The sequence below is a fragment of the Ambystoma mexicanum genome, chromosome 5p, assembly GCF_040938575.1.
Source record: "Ambystoma mexicanum isolate Mex_15411 chromosome 5p, UKY_AmexF1_1, whole genome shotgun sequence".
Taxonomy (NCBI): Eukaryota; Metazoa; Chordata; class Amphibia; order Caudata; family Ambystomatidae; genus Ambystoma; species Ambystoma mexicanum.
Window position 1 is genome coordinate 548,376,655 of NC_090930.1, and position 27,382 is coordinate 548,404,036.

Here is a 27,382-nt window from a genome sequence, read left to right on the forward strand (position 1 = left end):
ATATGCCCAAATTGCCCCAGATTTTATTACCCAGACACCCCCGCAAAGTCCGAAATGTGGGAAAAAATACACAATTTCCGCACATTTCGCTCGGCTCACCCATCGAAACACGCCCCCAACAACACATGGCCTACCGTCACGCGTTCCCACAGGTGTCCCGATGAAAACGGTACCTCACATGTGAGGTTACACCTACCTGGCCACCAAGGGGAAAGCCTAAAACACAAGTAACCCCAAGTCTGTTTTCAGAGGGAAATCTCAGACATTCTGCCAACCGGCACAACGTACAGATATGGGCCTCGGGTGTCCAAGCCACCGAGGAAAACAGGGAACCCCATGCATTTCCAAAAAGAGGACACCCGTGGGAATCTGCAGAGGTATGATATGCCCAAATTGCCCCAGAATTTATTACCCAGACACCCCTGCAAAGTCCGAAATGTGGGCAAAAATACGCAATTTCCGCACATTTCGCTCGGCTCACCCATCGAAACACGCCCCCAACAACAAATGGCCTACCGTCACGCGTTCCCACAGGTGTCCCGATGAAAACGGTACCTCACATGTGTGGGTGCACCTACCTAGCCGCCAAGGGGAAAGCCTAAAACACAAGTAACCCCAAGTCTGTTTTCACACCGGAAATGTCACACTCTCACATCATACAGATATGGGCCTCGGGTGTCCAAGCCACCAAGGAAAACAGGGAACCCCATGCATTTCCGAAAAGAGGACACCCGTGGGAATCCGCAGAGGTATGATATGCCCAAATTGCCCCAGATTTTATTACCCAGACACCCCCGCAAAGTCCGAAATGTGGGAAAAAATACGTAATTTCCGCACATTTTGCTCGGCTCACCCATCAAAAGACGCCCCCAACAACACATGGCCTACCGTCCCGTGTTCCCACAGGTGTCCCGATGAAAACGGTACCTCACATGCGTGGGTGCACCTACCTGGCCGGCAAGGGGCAAGCCGAAAACGCAAGCAACCCCCAGTCTGTTTGCAGAGGGGAATCTCAGCCATTCTGCCGACCGGCACAACATACAGATATGGGCCTCGGGTGTCCAAGCCACCGAGGAAAACAGGGAGCCCCATGCATTTCCGAAAAGAGGATACCCGTGGGAATCCGCAGAGGTGTGATTTGCGCACATCGCCCCAGATTTTTTTACCCAGACACCCCTGCAAAGTCCGAAATGTGGGGAAAAAAACGCTTTTTCCGCACATTTCGCTCGACGCACCCATCGAAACACGCCCCCAACAACACATGGTCTACCGTCCCGCGTTCCCACAGGTTTCCCGATGAAAACGGTACCTCACATGCGTGGGTGCACCTACCTGGCCGCCAAGGGGAAAGCCTAAAACACAAGTAACCCCAAGTCGGTTTTCAGAGGGAAATCTCAGACATTCTGCCGACCGGCACAACGTACAGATATGGGCCTCGGGTGTCCAAGCCACCGAGGAAAACAGGGATCCCCATGCATTTCCGAAAATAGGACACTTGTGGGAATCCGCAGAGGTGTGATTTGCGCACATCGGCCCAGATTTTTTACCCAGACACCCCTGCAAAGTCCGAAATGTGGGGGAAAAAACGCTTTTTCCGCACATTTCGCTCGACGCACCCATTGAAACACGCCCCCAACAACACATGGCCTACCGTCCCGCGTTCCCACAGGTGTCCCGATGAAAACGGTACCTCACATGCGTGGGTGCACCTACCTGGCCGGCAAGGGGCAAGCCGAAAACGCAAGCAACCCCCAGTCTGTTTGCAGAGGGGAATCTCAGCCATTCTGCCGACCGGCACAACATACAGATATGGGCCTCGGGTGTCCAAGCCACCGAGGAAAACAGGGAGCCCCATGCATTTCCAAAAAAAAGGACACCCGTGGGAATCCGCAGAGGTGTGATTTGCGCACATCGCCGCAGATTTTTTTACCCAGACACCCCTGCAAAGTCCGAAATGTGGGGAAAAAAACGCTTTTTCCGCACATTTCGCTCGACGCACCCATCGAAACACGCCCCCAACAACACATGGCCTACCGTCCCGCGTTCCCACAGGTGTCCCGATGAAAACAGTACCTCACATGCGTGGGTGCACCTACCTGGCCGGCAAGGGGCAAGCCGAAAATGCAAGCAACCCCCAGTCTGTTTGCAGAGGGGAATCTCAGCCATTCTGCCGACCGGCACAACATACAGATATGGGCCTCGGGTGTCCAAGCCACCAAGAATAACAGGGAGCCCCATGCATTTCCGAAAAGAGGACACCCGTGGGAATCCGCAGAGGTGTGATTTGTGCACAAAGCCTCAGATTTTTTTAACCAAAGACACCCCTGCAAAGTCCGAAATGTGGGGAAAAAAACGCTTTTTCCGCACATTTCGCTCGACGCACCCATCGAAACCGCCCCTAACAACACATGGCCTACCGTCCCGCGTTCCCACAGGTGTCCCGATGAAAACGGTACCTCACATGCGTGGGTACACCTACCTGGCCGCCAAGGGGAAAGCCTAAAACACAAGTAACCCCAAGTCTGTTTTCACACCGGAAATGTCACACTCTCACATCATACAGATATGGGCCTCGGGTGTCCAAGCCACCAACGAAAACAGGGAACCCCATGCATTTCCAAAAAGAGGACACCCGTGGGAATCCGCAGAGGTATGATATGCCCAAATCGCCCCAGGATTTATTACCCAGACACCCCCGCAAAGTCCGAAATGTGGGAAAAAATATGCAATTTCCGCACATTTCGCTCGGCTCACCCATCGAAACACGCCCCCAACAACACATGGCCATGCACCCAAGACTCTATGCCCTGGCAACAACCACCGCAGCATATCACATCCATAGAGGCAAACATTTCAACTATGGTCTATGGAAACTTTTAATGTCCACGGACATTATGAGTGTTCTTAGAACACTTTCAACTTGCCAGCGAACAATACGGACAGCGTTTTCAGGACACCCCCTACGAACATTCCAGGACAACGGGAGTGTTCTTAGAAACGTCTTCAGAATACCCCCATTTTGTTTATTTGCGAACATTTCAGGACACCGCGAGTGTTCTTAGAACACATTCAACTTGACAGAGAACAATACAGACAGCGTCCTCAGGACACCCCCTACGAACATTCCCCGGACACCGCGAGTGTTCTTAGAAGCGTCTTCAGAACACCACCATCTTGTTTATTTGCGAACATTTCAGGACACCGCGAGTGCTCTTAGAACACATTCAACTTGACAACGAACAATACGGACAGTGTCCTCAGAACACCCCCATTTCGTTATTTGCGAACATTTCAGGACACCATGAGTGTTCTAAGAACACATTCAACTTGCCAGCGAACAATACGGACTATGCCTTCAGGACACCCCCTACGAACATTCCAGGACACCGGGAGTGTTCTTAGAAACGTCTTCAGAACACCCCCATTTTGTTTATTTGCAAACATTTCAGGACACCGCAAGTGTTCTTAGAACACATTCAACTTAACAGAGAACAATACGGACAGCGTCTTCAGGACACCCCCTACGAACATTCCCCGGACACCGTGAGTGTTCTTAGAACCGTCTTCAGAACACCACCATCTTGTTTATTTGCGAACATTTCAGGACACTGCAAGTGTTCTCAGAACACATTCAACTTGTCAGCCACAACCCCCATTCATATTTGCGAACATTTCAGGACACAGCGAGTGTTCGACAACGTCTTCAGAACACCACCATTTTGTGTATTTGCGAACAATTCAGGACACTGCGAGTGTTCTTAGAACATATTCAACTTGACAACGAACAATACAGACAGTGTCCTCAGAACACCCCCATTTAATTTATTTGCGAACATTTCAGGACACCATGAGTGTTCTAAGAACACATTCAACTTGACAGAGAACAATACGGACAGCGTCCTCAGGACACCCCCATTTTGTTTATTTGTGAACATTTCAGGACACTGCGAGTGTTCTTAGAACACATTCAACTTGTCAGCCACAACCCCCATTCATATTTGCGAACATTTCAGGACACAGCGAGTGTTCGACAATGTCTTCAGAACACCCCCATTTTGTGTATTTGTGAACAATTCAGGACACCGCGAGTGTTCATAGAACATATTCAACTTGACAACGAACAATACGGACAGCGTCCTCAGGACACCCCCATTTTGTTTATTTGCGAACATTTCAGGACACTGCAAGTGTTCTTAGAACAGTTTCAGTTTGCTTGCGAACAAAACGGACACATATTGAGTCCTCAGAACACCCCCCATTCAGTTTATTTAGAACATTTCAGAACACCTGTGATGTCTGCAGACAAATCGAACACAAAAAGAACGTCTAACACATAAAAAATACAACTTTCATCCTATCTCATACACTCCCACCCTCCCCAAACACTCCTACACACCAACACACTCTACTAAATACAAATTTTGAACAAAGTTTCACCGCGCTGTCCGCGGATGACCGCGAATCCAAGATGGCGGGCGCTACCGAAAATCTGACGCGCTTCACGCTCCACGCCATCCAATCAGCGAACACGTTGCATGTCCGCGAACATCACGCAAGCCGATTGGCCAATCAGGACACTGTCCGCGGAGCGAACAGGGAAGTGTGTCCGCGGACCGAACACAGATATCACTAATTTTTTTTTACCTACTTTTTGGTCATTTTAAAAATAACTACTGGACGGATTTTCACCAAATTTGCAAAAGCACGCTTTTGGGACCAAGCTGCTGCTCCTGGTCCAAATTTGGTGAAAATCCGTCCAGCGGTTTGGGCTGTAGACGCGAGCAAAATTTTTTTCCCATTCAGTCTATGCCAAAAAAATAAGTTTTGGGTCCCCCCCTATAACTTTGCCCCCCCTGGACGAATCCTCACCAAACTTTGCAAAAACATTCAGAGTGACCCAAACACTTTATTTCCAGAGTTTGGTGAGGATCCGTCCAGGGAGAGTGAAGTTATAAGATGCCCAAAAAGTGCTCTTCCTATGGAAACACCAACTTAACCATAACTACATGGCCACTACCGTGGCCATGTAATATATATATATCTAGTAAATGTAAGCTCCTGGGCTGTGACCAGCGCCATGTGGCTGTTTGTTTCTGGAGTGGCTGGCTTTCTTGTTCAGGCCTCTTAAAAAAAACAGGGGGTTCCACACGTGTAACACTTTGAGCAGTGACCCTAAATAAGAAAGTATAGGAATAACAAATAATTTGTCCTTCTGGAATTCTATATAATAATTGATAGACTCATTAAATGTTTATTTCAGGCACACTTCAGGAGGTGAGTCACTGATTTAGTCTGTTCTGCCTTCTGAGGTCGATAAATTAGTACCAACACATGTCGTGTATATTTGGTCTATATAAAGCGTTTAAGCGTAAGTGCTATATAATAAAACATCATCATCCTTTGGCCTCAGACGTCTGCTTGCATTCACAGTAATTTGGTATTATGGGCCTATTCACACTGATATTAACAATATATATGGTGATCTATTCCTGTATGAAATGTATATCACATTATAGTGATATCGTAACCATATTTTTCGTAATCTACCTAGGAACAATGCTATGTGATGCCACATCCTGTTTTGATCAGTGGGTGAAAGGTTGTGTTCCATCGCTTCCTGTGAGTCACTTCGGGTGGGGTCAAATTACATAACTTCCTGTGATGTCAGCAGAGGTCAAGTGTCATGTGATGTCACTTCCGCTACACCTGACATGCTGGTGAAATGACGTCCCAATGTCAAACCAGGCGGCTTGGAACTTTAGCTGCAGTCAACCCGATGTTAAGATGATCTGAGTCAAGGCAATCTCACTAGCGGTCAGCTTCGAGTCAGTTTGATGGTACTTGGTCCCGAAGATTCCAGACAGCATTTGCATTGGCAAGTTTGTTGTCTTCAAGTGGTTTGAGTAGTAGCTGAGTCAGCAGTGAAATGATGGCTTCTGCAGGGTCGAGTCGACATTCACAACAGCATGTTCAATGAGTTCGAGCCGGTTGGGTCGGTGCCCAAGTTGTTTGCGACTTCAAAGGTCGAGCCTGCAGTTCAAGTCGAGACAGTTCATGGCAATGGGACAAGCTGAAGTTTGTCTGGTTCAACGTGCAGCAAGTGCTTCAATTTTGTCTTAGCATGGCAAAAGCAGCACCTGGGCTCCTGTGGTGGCAGGAAGGTAGAGAGGATTGGGAAACCCCTTCCTTATAAAGGCAACATTTCATGCCTGCTGTATGGAGTCCAAACCCTGGTGTATAACAAATGGCCCTTGACTTCTGACATCAAACCCAGATTTTCTTCTCCTGCAGATAATGGAGGGAGCAGGAAGGAAGAGGGCCATGACAGAAAACCATGAAGGCGAGACATCTTCTCAGTCCTACCTTACCTCTCTGACCACTCTAAAAACACCCTTTTCCCATGCCTGCTGACTTTGAAGGCCTTCTGGTGAGCAGGTACCTCTTCCTGTAGTGGCTGTGGCTCACAGCAGCTGCCAGGGATGCACATGTGGCCTATTAACCTGTCCTGTGCCACTGGATAGCAGGAGCTTCAGATGTCAGGAGCCTACTGTAACAAGGGTACATGGATGCACTATACTGTTGGCATGGAGCTTTGATGAAAAGGGGTCTGGTCAATTTCAGAAACAGACTTTCCTGCATCATTTTAGGATAATAACTATCAGAAAAGCTAGGGGTTTCCCACCCAGACCAGATGATATTCTGTCTCCATCTCCCATGCAGACAAACACAATTCCTGGAAAGTCAATGAGGCTAATGTTGTCCTGAATATGCAGAGTCTGAGTCTGCTAATTTCAAATATGCATAAATGTTCATAGGGGTTGCACTCTCGTCTGAATAGGCATTAATGTAATAGTTGTTCATGACAAAATATCAACATACAATGATTAGTTATTGTACACTTTTTCTTTGATGACAGATGCCATCCTCATGATGGCAACCAAATGTAGCGATACGTTGAATTTTTTAACTCTGCATATTTTGACAAAATGATTGACGGTAACCAGGCTTGTTAAAAGTTAGCACCCTCTTTCGTAGCTTAATTTCAATGGAACCTATGGGTGTATTTGGTCTGCCTCTCCTATTCTCAAAAACCCAAATCACCCATGTTCAGATTATTACCACGCAATGTATTTGAATGCAGTGGATATAAATAGTAGTTATTTACATTGACAGGAGGCATGGCATGATCACAATCAGTCTGCATTACAGCATCCATTTTTTGACATACCCACCACTCCCCATCACTCTTTCCCCTTACTCCTCATTTGCCCATCTCACTCCCCAGTCTTCTTCTTCACTTATCAGTCCTCACTCTTCACTGTACCTTTTCACACCTCATTCCTCCTCCTTAAATCTCCTCCCCACTGATCACACATTGTACATTTCAAGACATTATCATTCATTATACATAAACACTCCCATTCACATGCGCACCCAAATAACAGACTCTCCTTCACATCCACACTTACATACCCAAACTGCTGAATGCACACATAAATGCATGCACACATACATACATTATTGAGTTTTTTCTTAACTGCAGCCCCGGTCTCGGGTCCAAATGACTGCACCTCATGCTGCTTGCAATGAAGGTCCTGCACAGCTATCAATAGTAACCAGGAAGCAGGGGGAGTTTCCTGGTTCCTGCAAATGCGTCGCGGAACTGGAAGGCCCCATGACGCTTCCTCTGGTCCTCTGAATGTGTGGAGAGGTGCAGGAGTGGCCCCCTATAAACATTCTTGCCTGTGGTACCTGACCATGTATTCCCAATGCACCATGCAATGCTGGGGAAGCCAAACGACACTGGCCTTGCCTGGCCCAACGGACATCTGCGCTGGGGTACTAATTCTGTGAAAGCCAGGCCAGGAGCATGTCCTCAACTGCAGAAAGCAACTGAGGATGAGCTCAGTGTTTACACTGGGTTCACTTGGTTCATCTCTATTGATTGGCAGGTCAGTGCCCTGTCACTCATTATGGACATGCTGTTCCTGTTTCCTCCTCATTGATATGTTTCCATTCCTATTTCTAATAAGTAAAAAGGAGTGTGGTATTTAGAAAAAGAACAAAAACAGAGGAGAAGGGTGAGCCGCGTCGGCATTCAGGCAGACTATGAAACTAACAGCACGGTATCTATTTTGCTTAGGTTTATTTTAAGGTGTCCCTTGATCCCCTCATTGCTAGCTTGATGGAAGACAAGTAGCCTGGTAGAAGACACTTGGGACAAACAACAGGGGATTAGTCACAGGAGTGTGGTGGGAGGAGAGCTCTGGACTTCCTCTGCTGGTGGTGATCCTGGATGAAGTTGGGGAGTGGGTAGGAACAGTCCTGAGGGGTTTTGACAGCTATGCCTGGAGCAGGACCTAGAGGCACACAGCACACCTCAAGCCCCGTCAGCAGCAATTATCCTGAAACCCTTCTATGGTTGCTGCTTTTAGGGTGCTCTCGAAGGGTCGCTCTTAGAGACCCATGCAGTATTTGATTTGGTATGAAAGTCAAGGTGCATTTATTATAAACCTGTTGCGTGTACCTGGTTTTGGCTCATGAATAAGCTGACATGCAAATATAATAATGGTAGGTTCTACTCTTGTTTCACATGTTAGTGTAAGTGGTGGATGATTTAGGACAGCCAAATTTGGAGGTACTACATTGGATGCTCAGGGTCCCCTTTTATGGAACACACTTTTAGCTGGTATTTGGCAGATTCAGAGCTATACAGCGTTCAAACGTGCCGTAAAGACTCACTTATTTAACCTGTAATAATCTCCTGACTCGCTTCTCCATCTGCCTCTTATGCTTGTTTGTCTTTGTCTTGTTCTTGTTCTTTGTGCGCCCTGAGGCCCACGGGCATGTTGGCCCGTTACAAAAATGAAAATAAAATAAAATAAATTTGGTTAGAATCAATGGCAAGTAATGGGTTTGCTGATTGCTGATTTCGAAGAACAACTTAAATGAGGAGCATGCCTTTATTTTGTTTATAATTGAAAGGAGGCGTATGACGTGTGAAACAAATTTGATGGGGACGGGTTGTATGCAAAAACATTTGGGTGCAGGTGTTAAATGAAAGTAATTTGAGGATTCTGTTCAGAATCAGTGGTTACTATGATGTATGTTCTGAAAGGATTGTCATGTTTCCATGTGTGCTCCTTCTGTTGGAAAATGCATCTGTCATTGTCTACTTTGTTGTTTTTGTACTTGTTGCAGGGCAATTGATGGGGGCTTTTCCACTGTTCTGTGAGTGTGTAGGAGATTTGTGTGTGTCCTTCTGTGGGTCTTGAGGTGCACTTGGGACTTAAGTGCTTCTGTAATAGCATGGCTGGCAGGTGGTGCACGTCTTTGCCTTCCGTTATGTGCACTCCGAGTCTGGTGCATTGTGCCTCGTGGTGTGTGAACTTTACACAAATGTTTGTGATGGTGACAACATCTTCATTGTATGTCATAACATTGAGAGACCTAAACATCCTGAGTGAGAAAATGCCATTGGCCTGGACGCTTCTACCCTGATCTAAGGACAAAAGCCCCCTGTCCAGATACCACCTTCTTATACGGCTAGGACAAGTGCCTGGATTGGACGTCATGGCCCCATGTGACCAAGGTGGGAATTCTTGGAAAGTCATAACTCTTAACTCACATGCTTTTGGTGTGTGTCACCCACCATGGAGTCAGTCGACTCACCCTAACCCGTCCATAGACCCTGCCATGGAGTTGATCGACCAACCCTTACCCTTCCATAGACGTGAATGGGTTCTCGAACGCCAAAAACAAAGTCCTCACTTTTTACCCACCCTGAAAACTCAAAACAGAAAGTGGAGAGGAACTCAATAGGCAACATACTGAAGTACCTGTCCATGTGCTTCTCTACATACTGCACTTGAACAGCTGGCCCAATGAATTTCATGAGTCTGGCACATGACACCCACATCTGCTCACTACAGCCACCCAACCAGAGACAGCATCATCTGCAGCTGGAAATTCCATCTGATTTGGAGGAAGCAGCCCCATATGTTTGGGCCCAGCCTCCTCTGGAAGTGAAGGGGTATTCAAAAGCCAAACTATTGAAAAACCTACCTTTTTGTTTTAGCATACTAAAACGCCTAAACTTCCTTGCAAAGAATACACTAGAAGCATGGCCTCCACCACCCCCATAGGCAGACTGCAACCACCCAACCTGCAACACCTAGTGCTTAAATGAGCTCCTGGGCTGGAGGACACAGGTTTATGCGACCAGCACTTGTTTAATATTTCAACACATGACCAACATGTCACTCCTTGCTCTGGCTGCCAGTAAAAGGTAATGGGTCACCATGCCCTCCACTTTGCCCAGATCCTATCCAGAAAATATCTGCGTTTCCAGCACTGTAGTTCCTGCTGCCATGCACACCTTGCCCAATACTATATTTTGAAGGCCATGTCAGGAACCCAAAGGAGAGCTGTGGCACCGAAGCTGAAGGCAGAATAAGATGCTAGGTCAGTGTTGGCCTGCCACTATGGCCAAGAAGAGGAGTCCTCTCCTGCCAGTCGGCATATTTATTTTGCGGATTGCAGGGGAGGGCCATCTGGTCCTCCTTGGCTTTACGGACATGCTTGGAGGCTGCGAGCAGGTAATGTAAGTGATTTTTTTTAAATGTAATGTGTATGTATGTATGTATGTATGTGCGCATGTTGACGTGTTTGTTTTTATGTATGCATACATGCAAGGAGTTGTTTGAATGTTGTATAAAGCGTGGATGAAAGTGTTGTACTTGAGTGTGTGTGTCTGTGTGTGCTGCTCCCATTCCTAATTTTAGCTGCCCTCTGGGCATGGCATTTTTTACTTGGCATCAAGAGTAAAGCAAACGTGAAAAGTGTTAAATCTTATTACGTGGCTAGGCGGTGGTGCCAGTCCCCATATACTTTCTTAATGTGGCATGACATTTTTACCTTGCATGAGGGGGGTGATGCAAAAACTTGAAAAGTATTATTAGATGGCTAGCCTGGCCTAAATTGGTGGTGTGAGTGTACATTTACTATCACACTGTGACGTGGCTTTTGCTACTTTTTACTTGGCATCAAGGGTAAAGCAAACATGATAGGTATTTTACGGGTATCCGGTGATTTTACAGAACATGTTTTTTCGATGGATTATTTAACAAACAAATCCATCAAAAAACACTGAATTTAAAAAAAATATATATATGGTGTAAGTGGTTAAAACGGGTGGGGAAGGGTTTGGGGTGGAGTTAAAAGCATCAGGAAATTGGAGAGAGAGTGGTTGGGGGTGACCCTACAAAAATAAATAAAAGAACAGTTATTTCCTATTCAGTATCTCTACACATCATCTGTTATGGCACCACCCAGCGCCACCTCCCATTTCCTATGGGAGGACTCTGGCCATTGCACCCTGCTGTCCACTATCTCACCATAGAGGTTGTAGACCAGTTTACTGGTATGCTCTAATCCTATCACCCCATCCAGGACATAGCTACCTCAGGCTGCAACGGGAAAGAAGGGAAGCAGGTTTTCAGGGAGTCCCACAACCGAAAATAGAGAAACGAATACAAGGGTATTGTATTCCCTCTCCCCTTAAACTCTTTTACAGAGAGGAATTGTACCTCTAGAAACAGATCCCGGAACTGTGTAATACCCAACTTACCCATACAATGCACAAAGCAGTATTCGTTCGGAGCCATCAGTATGACAGCCCACAAAAATAACGAGGCTGCCAGGGCCCTCTCAATTTTCACATGCCTCCTATATGTGCTGGGCACATGCCAATATGCTAAAATGTCAGCCCCCCCATCCAATGGTGCAATCAACTTCTCACACTTCATGTAAGGTTGCTTCCTTGCCCATATGAAGTGGGTCACAACCTTCTTCACCTCCCCCAAAATATGACTTAGGTAACACTAGTGGCACATTTCAAAACTGATACAGGAACTCGGGGAGCAGGATCATTTTCAACAGTGATATTCATTCATAGAGGTTGAGGGGAAATCTCATCCAGACTGCAACCTTCACCTCAGCCTCCTCCAAAAACCCCACCAGAATTACGCTGGTACAACATTTCAGGAGACTGGGCTATATCTCTACCCAAGTATTGAGTATATTCCATATGCTACTGAAAATTCAGCCTGTCCATGTACTGTTTCGTATGAGCATTGAGCGGAAAAACTACAGATTTCATAGGATTGACTTTCAACCAAATTCCATAACATCCATGATGACTGGCATCAGGTTAGACACTGGGTCCTTAACATAAAGCACAATGTCATCCGCATGTAAGGACACCACCAATTTGTGACTATACAACTGCACACCCCATATATATGCTTATCTCTAATTAATTTTGCCAGCGGCTCGATTGCCAAGTCGAACAGCAGAGGTGAGAGAGGGAACCCCTGATGCGTTTTCTGCCCCGAAGGGACCCACAGTGGATGCAGACTACCTTAATCCTGGCAGTTGGCAAAGCATACAGCAGAGGCACCACTGATATAAACCTGCGCACCATTCCCAATCTTATCAGTACCGAGAACATGAAAGTCCACTCCACCAAATTGAAAGCCTTTTTGGCATCCAGCAGTGCAGCACCAAAGAAACGTTACTAGGCGCTGCTGACAACAGCCCAACCATGAGCCTCCACCGATAAGAGGTAGGATGTCCTGGGAAAAAAAAAGATTGATCTGGCTTAACACATTTACTCATCAGTGGCACCAGTATCTTAGCCAACAACTTTGCATCTTATTATTCAAGTTAATCAGCGATATTGGTCAGTAGGAAGAACACTCATCCGCCATTGTCCCAGGTTTCAGTAATAAAACGACCACCGCCTCTCGCATAGACTCAGATAGCTTCCCTTCACGCAGAGCCTGCCTGTAAACCTCCAACAGATACAGGACCAAAATATTAGCGTAATGTTTATAAAAATCCACCGTAAGGCTGTCAGGCTTAAGGCCGTTCCCTGAAGGCAACACTTTGATCGCCCCCAATATTTCCTGCATTGTGATGGGTTGACATAATCATTATCTTTCCTCTCAGCTACACCAGTATAGCACCACCTGATCAAGAAATCCCTCAATTTTCAAGTGAGAGCCCTGAGTCTGGGAAGAGTAAAGATGTGTGTAAAATTCCAAACACACCTTCACAATATCCCCATCAGTGTACCTCGGATGCCCTGTATGTCCTTAATTACCACAATGTGTGTTTTTATCTATATCCATTGTAGTTGCCCATGCCAACAGTCTTGCAGGGCACTGCCTCGCCTCATATTGTCCAACAGAAGCCCTTCTTGCCAAAAGCTTCACCTCCCAATGTGCCGCATTCCGGAACCTCAACATCTCCTCACAAATCCTGGTTTGTTTACCCAGGTTACCCACATAGTCAGGTTCTGCCTGAATCTGCTGGATCATCGGTTCACTGTCAGCTATATCCTTCCTGGTAACCTTAAACACCCTTGATTCTTTCGACAAGCATACCCCTCAAACCACCCATTTAAAGGATTCCCACAGCACTAAATATGAGTCAACTGAGACAACGTTTTCCTTGAAAATGTTCTCTGTGACCTGCGTGACAGCCTCTCAAAACATAGCGTCAGTCAGAGATTCCCATTTAAATGACTGCATCGGCCTGCTATGCAGCTTTCCATGGAAAATCAATAACCAACAGCACTGGCGCATTATCAGAAAGGGTTCGAGCCAATATCGCAACCTCCTTGACCCAACCCAACATTAACACTGACATCAAAAAATAATCCAAACGAGAGGCCAACTGATTCACTGACAAGTGAAAGGCTTACCCTCTATCCACCCCATGACTGACAAAGTCCAATACATCTCCCTAACCCTTCCGGTGGCCCTCGAGGAATAAAATAGCCCTACGGGTAAGTAACCTCATAGCCCATTCCTTAAGCCCTAGCATGAGGTGATGTGCCGACCACAAATGGGATGTAGAGGTCCTCTCCCTCTCCTCTCTCATCACTTTCCTATCTTCTAAAAGTAAGTGCATACGTAGTGGGGGTCGGTCTCTGCCTTTAATATTGCCGCCTCCAGTCTGTATGGCTTATAACGTGCAGGGAATTGCAATAAAACAATATCGGTTCCCTTTGATCTCTAGTCAGAGGGATATTAAAAAGGTATATTCCTATTCATCCACCCCTAAATTAGGTAGAAAATCTTGATTGTATTTGCTTCTAAATCGTCTCCTATGTCTCTATATATGGGGTATCGGGGTCTGGATCATAAGTCCAGTGCCACTTCAGGATCGGTCAACCGGTTTCAGCAGGATTCAGCTATTAGCCGCTTTCTTCAGGATGAATACTTCTATTTTGGATATTCTCTATGGCAACTTCAATTATAGTTGAGATTAGGAGGGGGTCTTCGGGTTTCCAGTGGGCTAAGTGTGTGGATCCCTGACTCCTATAGGATCAAATGACACAAAAAGAGAAAAAACGGAACTCTCATCAGTCTATGAGTACTTTCTAGGTGGTTGTATGGATATCTGTGTCCATGCAGCCTCAGGGTAAGCAGTACCTTACTTGTATAGGGCAGTCTTTCAATGTTACTGCCTTTTCTACGGTGAGCAGTTCGTAAGTTCAGCTCAGTCTGTTCCAGAATGGAATCTGTAACCAAATAAATAGGTAAACAATGCTGCTATCTCATTGTCTTGTGTTCTAAAGTTCTAGACACATCTGGGCCGTGGGCTATATCATGACGGGCCCACCGTGTCCCAAGACTATAGGACCAAATGGGGCAAACAACATATTCACCTGTCTTCGCTGGTGAGTATGCGCACCCATGAGGGATCGATTCTTCTGTTCTTTTCGTTGTTCTCCTATTAACAGAACAACACAGGGTCCCTTAGATCATTGTATCGTGGTCATGTCTCATAGACCATCTCTGTATGTTAACGTGATGGCCTGTCACTCTATATCACTTGTTCTTTTTGATATTTTCTTTTGCTGCACACTACAGTAAATTGCTGCACTTTCACATTGCCTACGGCTCTTATCTCATCTATCTTCAGTGGTTCCCGCTTATATAGCTTGCCTGTATTGACATTAATTCTTGTCTGTTTGGCTTTACAGCTTGGTCATTCTATTCAGCCTCTCCTCATGTACTGTACCCCCTATCCACAATCTTATGTCTTGCTCACCTTAATATCGTGGAAACCCTGTGTCTCATCTGCCGGTTCGAGTAAAGCGCCATCTTGGAACGCTCTTTTGTTTATAAACACAGGTTCCGATCACGTGATCGATCGGTTCCGTATTCCTGAGTTCTCATTATTTTTTCTCTTGCTTGCGGCATGGTGATTCGGGTACACCCGCGGGTGCGTTGTCTGAATATCATTTAGGTACACCGACCCGCATCTTAGGGCTTCATGGTCTTATGTTTCTCATTTCTGGGGCACCCACCGACTGCCATTTTCCTCGAGGCAGCTGGGAGATGTAGTCTCTTATCTTGTTGGTTCCAACAGGAGATTTTAATCGCGAGGATACGGTTAACTCGAAATTACGTAGTCATGAGGATACACTTTACGGGCTCCCATTGTAGATGTATATCTTACAAAGGAACCCCGGAAGTGTCGGGAGATACATTATCCGACCGAATTCCTTTTGTGATTTCCAGCTTAAAACAAAGCAGCCGTGATGTATGAACTCTTCATACCTTGTATCAGGTTGCTTCCTTGCTAGGCCGTGTCCGTTTCAGCTGTGTTATCATCCTTTAGTACCGTGCTGTAACAGGATGCTTTTCCTGTAGGGGACATCGTCAATTCTGCTGTTATTGTATAGTGTCTAATATTTATGCAAGTTGTCAAGCCATTGCATGTATTCACTACGGTTGCATGCTGCTACAAAACAGCTAAAGCCTGCCAGCATATTTCCTCATTTAGGCTGAGTTGATGACTCCGTAGCCTAAAAATCCATTGTTGTTCTCTTTTTAGTAGAAGGGCTGCTATGTTCCCCCCACGTTTGGCTATCTTGACATTTTCCAAAACAGTCCACACAAGATCATTTTCCAAGTGTTTCATTTCTATAAAATGTTCTACCAGTGGAGCCATTCTTTTTTTGGTCCTAATGTTGGACCTATGCTCTCCAATGCGAATTTTAATAGCTCTGGTTGTCATTCCAATGTATTTTTTCTTGCATGGACATTGTATCAAGTAAACCACATTTGTGGTGTTACAATTTTAGGAGATGACATCAGGGTATGTTACATGTGACATAAAGTATGCAATGCTGCGAAGCTCAGGGTGGAGCACAATGAAATATTGTTGTTTTTTCAATCTGCTTGCCTTCCTTGAGTCGCTGCTGTGGGTGTCCAGCCTCTGAGGCAACAATGATCGAGGCGATGGATCACCGTCTTGAAATAATGTGTCACACTGGTTGATTGTGGTTGGCGGTTGCAGCATGGTTTCATTTGTTCGTTGGGGTCTGCTGGGTTGGCTGGTTACTAGAGTGTTCCTCAAGCGAGTGCCCATGAAGGAGTTTTGGGGTGGGAAGCCTGGTATTTACTGGTTGTGGGGGAGGGAACGGGGGATTTGAAGAGGGAACAGCAGTCTGTGTGGCTTTGGCACGGGTGGAGTTGGATTGTCCTTTTGGTGTGATTTGTGAGGGGTGGTGGAAGGGCCATCCTGATTGGGGCAATTTAGGTGTTCTCTAGAGATGAAGGGATGGGGTGGAAGGAGGTGGAGATTGGCAGTGGTGGTATGTATGTTAGCAGTGTTATGGCTAGTGGGGTGCAATGCATGATGTGGAACATCAGGGGTTTGAACTGCCCATCCAAGAACCACAGGGTAGTGCTATACATGAAAATACACAGAGTGGATGTAGCCTTTTTGCAGGAACTGCTAAAAATGACGAGCCTCAATACAGCGGAGCGCAAAACTTTGCATTACAAAAATGTCAAATCCTGCCTTTCAGGATCCAAAGATCCTGCCCCGCATTCTCCCTACCCACAGCTCCTCTATCTTTACTTACCTCCTTCGTTCCCTCCGGCAGCTCTCCTCGTCTGGCTCCCTGCAACAGAAGTTTCCTTTCTCTAATGTGGGATGGGACTTCCATTTCAGGGTTCACTTTTCTTTTCTTTTTTTTTGTTTCTTTTACTTCAGTCGGCTTTCATTCTAAAGACCAGGGGGACACCGCTGCTGCCCTTGAATGCCATGTTACCATAAATGGTGAGCAGGGGGCACTCCTGCAATCCCCACTACCCTTGTTTGGTATAACGGCATTCATCATTTTTGTTACTGTGGAATGAACACTAATTGCGCATTCAGCATTTTTTTTTCTGTACATTTTAGGACATTACCCAAAAGAACAGTGGAACTGCAGGCAGAAAACAGAGGGCCGCAAGCAAAGGAGGAGGGGAACAGCAGCTAGAGGACAGAGGGCTGCAATCAGAGGAGCATGGGAACTGCAGGCAGAGAACAGAGGACTGCAGGCAGAGGGTACAGAAATGCAGGGAAGAGGGCATAGTGCTTTACATGGAGAGCACTAGGATGCAGTGCAGGGAGCACAGCGTCTGGAGCAGGTACAGGAAACAAGACACAGCAGAAACCATGCTTCAAAGAAAGAGGGACTGGATGCAAATGCAATGCAAGAACAAAATGCTTCTGCAGGCAGCTGCTTAACTAAGGCACACCCAGGGCTGAAGCAGGTGTGTTATCAGCGTCAGGAGCAACACACCTGAATGTAATGTACCTCCTCCCTCTCTGGGTCTGTGGAAGTGAAAGCAGTGCAGGTCTACAGGGCTTCTAAGGATCATGGCTCTGAGACTCTTACATAGGAAAGTCCAGGGTTCCCACATTTTGAAAAATGCACTATGGGACATGTACCTCCTGCAGTTTAATAGGTAAATTCAAATGCCCTTCTAAAGGATTGTAAAAGAAGAATTATGAATGGATATAGTTCAGCATAAATTCTAGCAATGAAGTGCACGCCCCAACTAGTCCACAAAAGATGTCTGCTGCTGTTCAAGTGGCACAGTTATGTTATGTTATTTGGCATTTATATAGCACTCTATATATCATTGGTATGACCTTAAAGCGCTGGTAGGTTGAACGCCCTCAGGGACCGTATTCCAGGTCAGTTGAGAGAGTAAGGTGTCATAGGGATTTTGGGTGCACCAGTTATGTGTGCAGCTGATGCAATTGCCTGATGGTAGCTGCATCCTAGCATTAGGTGTGGTGATATTGTTATCAGTTGAAATTGTGCAGTCTGGCGGGTGGACACCAAGACTGGGTCCTGGCTGTGTTAGGCCTGTGTAGGACACTTATGTGTGCAGCTAGGCCGGTTTGTCATGGGATGTAGATGCGTTTTATTAGAATGAGAATGCGTTCATGGGGTAATGTTCATATGTGAGAAGCTAGGCCGAAATTGATCGAGGGGTGTAGCTGCACTCTTATTGTGTGTTGGTGTAGAGAGTGAGTATAGGTATAGTATATAGGAGGTGAGTGTTTGGGTGGAGTTATGATCAAAGGAGTTTGCTATTCCGGATTCCAAGCGTGTGTTTGGTTAATAGTGACTTAATAAGCTTATTCAGTGGCTTCATCGCTTGGGATCTCATTAAGCATTTGTTATCGGGTTGCAGGGCTCATTCGCCTCAGATGGTCGTGGTCGGCATTACGGAGAGAGACACATTTTTAGAGCTACGCGGAAGGTCATATAATCTTGGGTGTCGTGACAAAACACCCATTGTCATTACTTCAACCTTCCCTTTTGGATCAAGACTTCTCTTAGCCAATGAAAAGACCGAAATAATCTCAACCTGAACTGAGCCAGGGTGATCTTAACTGTTCCAAATCTTCAGACTTCTCTCGTAACCCTAGATATGGATTCTTATCATGTGTAACATTGCTGGTTCTTTTATCACCTTTTATAGAATGTTTGAATTGGCTCAGCCAATCAGGATCGAGGACTCCCAGCAAATTCCAATCACTAATGCCCAGTATATGTTTGGAAACCCCTTCCTGCCCGGCTGTGCCGAGCCAAACATTTGTGGTGCGTCTGCCCTGGCTCCACCGCACCACACCGCTCAGTTGCTCACTTCTTCCTTCATGGACCACCTCCCTTATTCCAGAGGCTGAGGCAGGCAGCCTGATCTCTTTTCCTTTCCCTTATCCGTGCATGTGGAAGCCTGCCACACGCCTTCGCACACTCTGCCCTGCCTATTGCGACCATGTTGCCATGGCTGCTGCGACCTGTGGGTACGAGGCATTTGGCATGTTTCACTCCTTTTTCACAATGAATACCTGACACCCATGGGTGCTAAAAGTTAGCATCTGAGGGAACAAGAATTGCTGGGCGTTAGGTGCCCAAAGCCATCGTTAACGACCTTCACTCGGGCCATTAAGTGTGTTTCTGGGCACTTAATGCCCAGAAATCCCTGCTTCCTGTGTGTTAGAATTAAATAAGTTCCTTGTTATCCTTTCCCCACTCGCTTTCTGTCTGAATTTGAATATGCAAACCTGGGTATATCTAAGAAAGAAAGTCCTCTGATTCTGACCCCCACTCCCAGATTCACCCTGTATCTTTCCCTCTCATATCTCGTTTCTTTTTGTAAGGATCTAGAATGCAGTCCCTGGGCTCACCTCTAAATGTCCCCTGTTTCTCTCCCGATCCTCGTGACTTACCCGCCATCACCATCCCTCTGCTATCCTCCTGCTGATCGGCTGACAGTATCTGGAATGTGATCTCCATACTCTGAAGGCTTCCTGACTCTCTACCCTCTTCTCTTCCAATCACCACTCCTTTTCTTTCAAACGATATATGATTGCTGTGCTGCATGGTATACAGCTCCTTAACACATTTCAAATAAACCTTGGGCAGGCGTGTGTGTGTGCGTGTGTGTGTGTGTGTGTGTGCGTGCGTGCGTGCGTGCGTGCGTGCGCGTGCGCCTGTGTATGTAAAATGCAGGGACTGCTCTGCATGTTTCACCTGTTTGAGATTTCTTGTATGATGAGCATTGGGATCATGTATTCGGGTAATTATGCTGTTTGTCTTTGAGACAAGTGGGGCTACGAAGGAACAGCTAAATGGGCATGCCACTCAATATATTAGACATTCTTAACCATATCAAAACCTGGATGAATCCTAATTGGGCCTAAAGCCCTTAAAAATAGAGAACATCAACCAATGCCAATAAATATGGTGCAAAGCATTAGCCTTCTCATTCGACTCAACGCCACCCCGATTAGGTGCAAAGAGAAAATCACTTGGGGTCTTTTGGGACCAGCAACTTAATATGGCTTCTCATATGAGCCACATCTTAAGCATCAACAGTTACTAGATGCGACTGTTAAAAAAAACATATCCTATCCGTTCCGGGACTCAGAGCAATAACGGGCCCGTATCTTGTTTCTTCTAACGCCCTGTATATACGTTGCGCCCAACAACAAATCAATAGGCTTCAAAAAATACAGATTGAAATACCCAGACAGTGATCAATTCGGATCCTTTTCCTCACATAACTCCAATTTTACAGAAATTGCATTGGCTCCCAGTTCAGGGTGGAATCACTTACAAGGCCGCCACATGGACCCACAAATTGCCATTTAGCACACGGCCCTCCTGTTTAGCACCCACATTTCGCCTGACATTTAACCCGGGACTCGTAAGTCTTCAGAAATTCATCTCGTTTATATTCCCAGATTCTCATTGAATGCAGCAGGAGGAAAAACCTTTGCCTTCCGGGATCCCAGAGTCTGGAACAACCTCCCCTTAGAACTGAGGCATCTATCACAGTTTCCCTTTTACAACACATGTGTTTCCAGTTGGTATTAATACCTACATTTCTGGCCATGTTTTCTTTCCTTACTGCATCTCTACCACACCTTTTATGTGATTATTTCTTTGCTACTGAAGTGCTCCAACATTGTAGTGCCATGGGCATTATTTAAATTGTGCAGACAAATAAATAAATAAATACATAAATACATAAATACATAAATGTTTGTGTGAGGCAGCTGGCATTTTTCATGACTCATGACTATGATAGATGATTACTCTCACAAGATACAGCTATGATCTTGCAACATATAATGGGATTCATTACATGTTTGGTGGTGGGGTAACATGCAGCAGTATTACTGCATACTGCTGCATTGCTGCACCACCCAACTATAAATTAGGCAGCAAGTTGGAGGATTCACCTCCAGCTATGAGCTGGAGATAAATCCACCAACTTTCCCCCGCAATTTCGGTATAATTACTGCGACGGTATAACCACCACAGTAATTCCGCTGAAATTCCTGCATTGAGTCCAATGAACTTAAATAAATGGGTACTAACAGCGCCTACCGCCACTTGTAATCTGGCAGTAATACCGCCGGACCAAGTGGCGGTAACTGTAATACCACTGGCTGGTATCTGGGCAGATTCACTGCCCAGATACTACCAAACTCCTACTGAGGCCCATTATCTTTTTTTCAAATTTCTTGCATTGCAAATACTTTTTTCTTCTGTTGGTGCACCAAAGCTCCCTACAAAGCACAGCCTCAAAGCCACCTTCGACATTTTGAAAAATAATACAGCTCCAACACAATGCCTTTCACTCACTTACATGTTGTTCACCCTGAAATGCCCTGAAAAGCGGCCCCACCCGTAATTTTTACTTGTTATTTAGGGTTTCTGACCTGAAATCACTGCCCACCAGGAGTGGTTCACCATGGCACCTTGCATCAATGACCCTTTTGAACTGCTGCAAATCATGATTTGTTAAGGACTAAACTTGTTTACCCATTAGCATACATGGGAATGCATCTGGACAATTAGGAGGCCAGGATCCCAGGCAGAATTCCACATTAACCAGCTGCATTCTCTGACACCAGAGCTCCTCCCCTTTGAGCTTGACCTTTTTTTTCCCTTTTGGGGCCTTTCATCCCTATACCCTGCATCCTCCCCCCATCACCCTTCTCCGTGCGTCTGCTCTACTTCTAATCCAGCACAGAATCATGACCGCCCTCTAGCTTCCATGGACATAGAAAAGAAACAAACTCCCTTTTCTATTTTGCACAGCAGCAGCCATCTTTTTTTTTTAAAGGGAGATTGGACACGTGTAAAACCCGTCCTGAGCCCATCTCCAGTCAATTAAAAAATATGCTATCAGCGGCTGACAGAGCCAGTAAATGCCATAAGCTCTCGCGAGACCCGTGCAGTCAGCTCCCCAAATAGCGGCCATTAATGTTATGTTCTCACTCGCGATTTATGATTTTCTCAGGCTGACTTTTTCCTGTTGTTGAGTTCCACCTTCTGTTACTTGCCGTCTCCTCTAACTCGACAAATGCGTTACCTGTATCCTGATTTTATTCCCCAGCACAAAAAGTGTTAAAGTAAAACCACTATTTCTACCCAGATCGAAAATGCTACAGTCCCTGCACCTCCTATGCACATATTGTGATAAACGTTTTGGGAAGCATTACTGTCAGATCATACTTCCCCTCCTTTTTCCAAAAATGTCAGCGTTACCCAGGCCCCTGAAAGTCCTTCTATGGCGAGGAATGATGACATTGGAGACTCACTTGCAAACCCCCGGGGTAAACGCCTGGACCTGCTCATCTATGTCCCCTGCGGATATGGTTTTATTTTTTTCTCTTGGATGAATTAATCCTGCTCTCTTCTCTAAATCACGCAGCAGCTTCGATTTATGACCGGTCTGTGGTTCTAAATTCTCTACTTTCCAGAAGAGCAACACCTCGCACAACGGGATTTACGAACCAACCATTTTTTTTCAATCAGTCACTGGACTAATTTCCTCATCAGAGGCCCCAACAGAGATGATGCCACTGGTCGGAGGCCATATTGCGATAACTCACTTTGCTGGGATTAAACCTCGCGGTGCTGTTGCAGATTTTCTGAAAAACTGATGTATCCCTGGAAGCCAGTGCTGTTACTCTGGGTGTTTGTGAGCAGCCATGGCTGCTTTGCAGTGCTATTGCGTTTTGATTTACCGGTGTGTCTGATCATCTTTACTGATGGAGTCCCATCTGCCTGAGAGGGTGCGGCATACTTGGTCTTCTCCAGCCTATGGCTCTTTCCTAGGAGCAGATTAAAAGGGATGTCTCGCGATGCTTGATGTGCACCCAGTCCTTCACCTGCCACAACTCATCACAGCGCTTTCTGGGAAAGCAGCTTTATAACTTGAACTGATATGAACCCCGGGTTTCCTACTGTCTTTGTTCACTTCCTTATTCTAGGACCCCTTACCATGCCATCCAGGGGCGGCTCTAGCATTTGCGGGGCCCTGGATGGAAAAAGATGTGTGGTGCCACTTTATTTGCATCACAGAAAATAATGGCACAAATAATGGCACAAATAATGGCACAAAATTAGTCATTGATATCCATGGGGATCAAATAAACTGATATTCAATATCTGAATTTCAACTGGTAATATTACGGTTGTAGCAATATCAGGAGTGAGGCTTATTTTGAAGTAGCAGACCAAGTGAGCTGAATCTTTTGAGGAGATGGGTAGCTCAAAAAGTACTGTGACGAGGAAGAGCAGGAAACAGAGTAATGAAGATTACTGATAAGTAATCCAAGAATACCTAACGTGACTGCACATTCCAAGAATGTAAGGGCAGGGATTGGCCCAGGGCCAGACAGGGCATAGTGCTTTTGCTGCAGGATAGTGCAATCGTAACAAAGGTACTGTGGCAGTCAGAGTAAGCAATTCCACAGGTCTTCAAATGTCATCAATAGGGCTCTAGTCCAGAAAAGGTTATGGGGGATCATTAACGTACAGAGAGGGACGGAACGCATCGTAAAGTGAAATACGCACATTTAATTCAACTGTCTTTTCCTAATAGAAGAAAATTAAAAATAGATATGAGCATTGTCTTTCACAAAAGTAATCAATACCCGAAAAGAATTAACAGCTAGAAGAGAGTTTCCCATAACACTGCCTGCAAAGTGTAATTGGTGTACACCGTTTTACCCCAAAATCTATATTGAAATGTTCTATGGAAAGCACAATCCCAATACGAGATGTGTGCTTTGAAGACCCTTTCATGTTGCTGTGGGTTAGGGGTAGGGTGACCAGATTTCCAAAACAAAAAACCGGGCTGACCAACAACATAAAAGAGGGACTATCCCATCACAGCCCACCAATTACCGCCCCTCCCCCAACACGCCCCCACAACCACCACCTAATCATATTTCCAGCACTTCTACTTTCTATAAACTGTATATGATCTGATTTGTGTAGTTTTGTCTGTGAATCTTGGCATTTTAATCAAAAGAGGCGTTTGCTTTAATTGATATAACATGGCTTGCTGTACATTCGTTTCCAAGCCAGTCTCTGTGGCACAGTCAGTAAGTGTTGTGACTTGTACCTAAAAGGTTCACTTCAAAATTCTGAAAATGTTGTGAAAACAAATTACGATTTCAATGACCGTAGCCACCCAAAACTAAAAACCCTGGATGGGGTTTTTAAAATGAAAAAACTCCCGGGACCCCGGGACAGAGGGTGATTTCCCCAGACTGTCCCGGGAAAACCGGGACATCTGTTCACCCTAGTTAGTGGGTTCAATTCCTGGTTGGCGAAAACTTGAGCAAACAAGCTTTTATGCATTCTGGCCTCAAACACCCAAAGGGGACAGAGTCTGCAATATGAAGTCAACCCACATGCAATCTCAACTTGCACCTTGAAAATCAGCACAGGGCAATGTAGAACATCTTCAGTCCAGCAACCCCTCTTCCCACATGCATTGACCTGGTGAATCATCACAACAAATTTGTCATCTGATCCTTTCCCCTCCTCACAATGACGTTTGTCTTTCAACAATAATCTCTTTTATAAATCGGACTTAAATAGTAGACACATCATACTTAAAGTAACCCAGAACTATAGGAATCCCTACAGAAATATGTTAAACAAAAAGAGTACAAATGTTGCATTATTTCCATCCCATCTTGGCTAGAAACATCAGAACGCATTTCCACAAAATGATCAAAAGTGCCTTGTAGGCTGTCTTTCAAGACTTAATCATAACAAAAGATGATGTGAAATGATAACCTTTTGCATCGTTTGATAAAGGAATGCTTTATATGAAGCGAGTGTAATGTGACATTATCCCCCCAAAGAAATGTTTTTAACACATCAAACATATGAATACTATCGAGACAGTGCACAACGCTTTTTGGTCAACGTATTTTAATTGTCTTCAAAGAAGACAGATTTGGGTGGCAACTCGTTTTTCTCTTTGTGCTTTCAGAATAAAAGGCCCCTTTTCAACCCCTTGTCCAACACATAGGTTTGTAAATAGACCATTACTTTAAACAAAGAGTGTAATATGCCCTAACTGTGAAGCCTCAAGGGTCTGATGAGCTGCTGGGGAGGTGTGGGGGTGGTTTGTCTCTAGAAGGGCATCACAGGTGGTTGGGAGCTGACAGCACAGCCTCGCTAAAACAGATGCAAAGAAAAGCCCTGTGGCTGGAAGCTGCCCCTTGTTACTTCTTATGCTCACAGCAGGTAGCTGCGGCGACCCCAAGAGTGCGGGCCGGGGGCGACTGCCCATGCCTTGGGCCGGCTCTGATCCCATCATGTGTACATTGGCATTCACCGCTCACCTATCCCAGCTGTTGCTCATCATAACCATTCAGCATGTAGGAGCTGAGTGCACACTCGGCTCGTTCATATCAACGAGGAGGGCAGAAGGCCTGACCTACGTGCTGCCCAGGTGGACATTCCAAATGTGTGGCTGGAGTAAGATCATCAACACATGCATATTTCACATGTTTTACTAAAACAGGTGCAACACATGCCACTGTTTCGCAACACAAATATTTTAGCCAACTTTAATGCAGCTGTAATATCTTTTATTTTAATAGGGAGCCCCCTCCCCCTAACACCACCATACCTCCCATCGTATTGCTCTCCATTTGTTTTCTAAACCTGACCCAACCAGACAGTGATGTTAGGTGTCCGGGGGGTGAGCAAACCACACGAGGCCTCGCAAGGCTAAGATGCATCACAGGGTGGGGGGAGGGGTCTCCTCGCTACACCTATGTCAATAGTCATATGCAACAACGAAACACATCAACACATATTTCTCTATGTGCAGCATGCACTTTACAGGGGTTCATTGGTGCTCAAATCCCTTCACCGGCTCCCTGTGGCTGCAAGGATCAATTTCAAGACCCTTTACATTGTTCACAAGGCTTTCTGGGGCCTGAGACAGGGACGTAATTTCACCAAAATGCCAGGGGTAGAGGAAGTGACATCACACAACCATTGACCTCTGATGACATCACAGGAAGTGATGTCATTTGACCCCACCGCAAAGTGACATCACTGGAAGTGATGGAACATGACCTTTCGCTCCTTGACAAAAAAGGAAGTAGCATCACATAGCATTGTTTCTAAGTACACTATAAATAATATTCACTAAAGTGCTTAAAACAGCCAGACCCCTCCTATCATGCCAGAACTGACTCACCATTGCTAGGGCTATAATCGGCTCAAGGTTTGATTACTGCAATGCTCTACTCATTGGAACGTCCCAAAAAAACATCAACAAACTTCAGCTGGTACAGAATAACGCACTTAGGGCAGCCACAGGAACATCCAGAAGAGACCACATCTCTGAAGTGAGAAGACAGGTTCACTGGCTCCCGGTCAAAGAAAGAATTGTCTTTAAAACCCTTGCCATCACCCACAATTGCCTCCATGAGCTCGCACCCCCATACCTGTCCCACAGAATCACCAGACATACTGCCACGAGGCCACTCAGAAAAGGCTACTCTAACATGATCCTCACGCCAAGAATCCGTACAGCCCGTGCAGGTGGCTCCAGCTTTCCTACATTGGCCGCCACCCACTGGAACGCACTCCCCTCTCACCTAAGACAAATCGAATCCCACCAAGTTTTCCACAAAGCCATCAAAACCAAGCTATTCAACTAAAAGCTAAAAACCTGTTACCACTCCTCTGAGGTACCACTACCACACTGTTACTCTTTCTTTGCCCATCATGCTTATCACTCTGTATTTCATGAAATGTGTTTCCTGTAATGTGTAACTAACGAAGAAGCCTTGGGCGCATGAACCTTTATGACAAACCGCTTACATATGCTTGTAAAAGCGCCTCGATGCCCCCGGGCTGCAAGTTGTGCGATACAAATGCAAATAAATAAAAATAAAAATAAAGGTATCACGGTAAAGTGATATACATTGTATACAAGAATGGATCACCATGTGTATCGTCGTTAATATCAGTGCATATAGGTCCATATTACCAAATTAGTGTGAATGCAAGCAAATGTCCAATGCCAAACGATAATGATGTGTTTTTATATAGCGCTTACGTTTAAGTGCTTCATATAGAACAAATATACATACAATATCGCCCAACCTGTGTTGGTACTCATTTATCAACATCAGGAGGAAGAAAGGCTGAGTTGACCTTGCCGGGAGT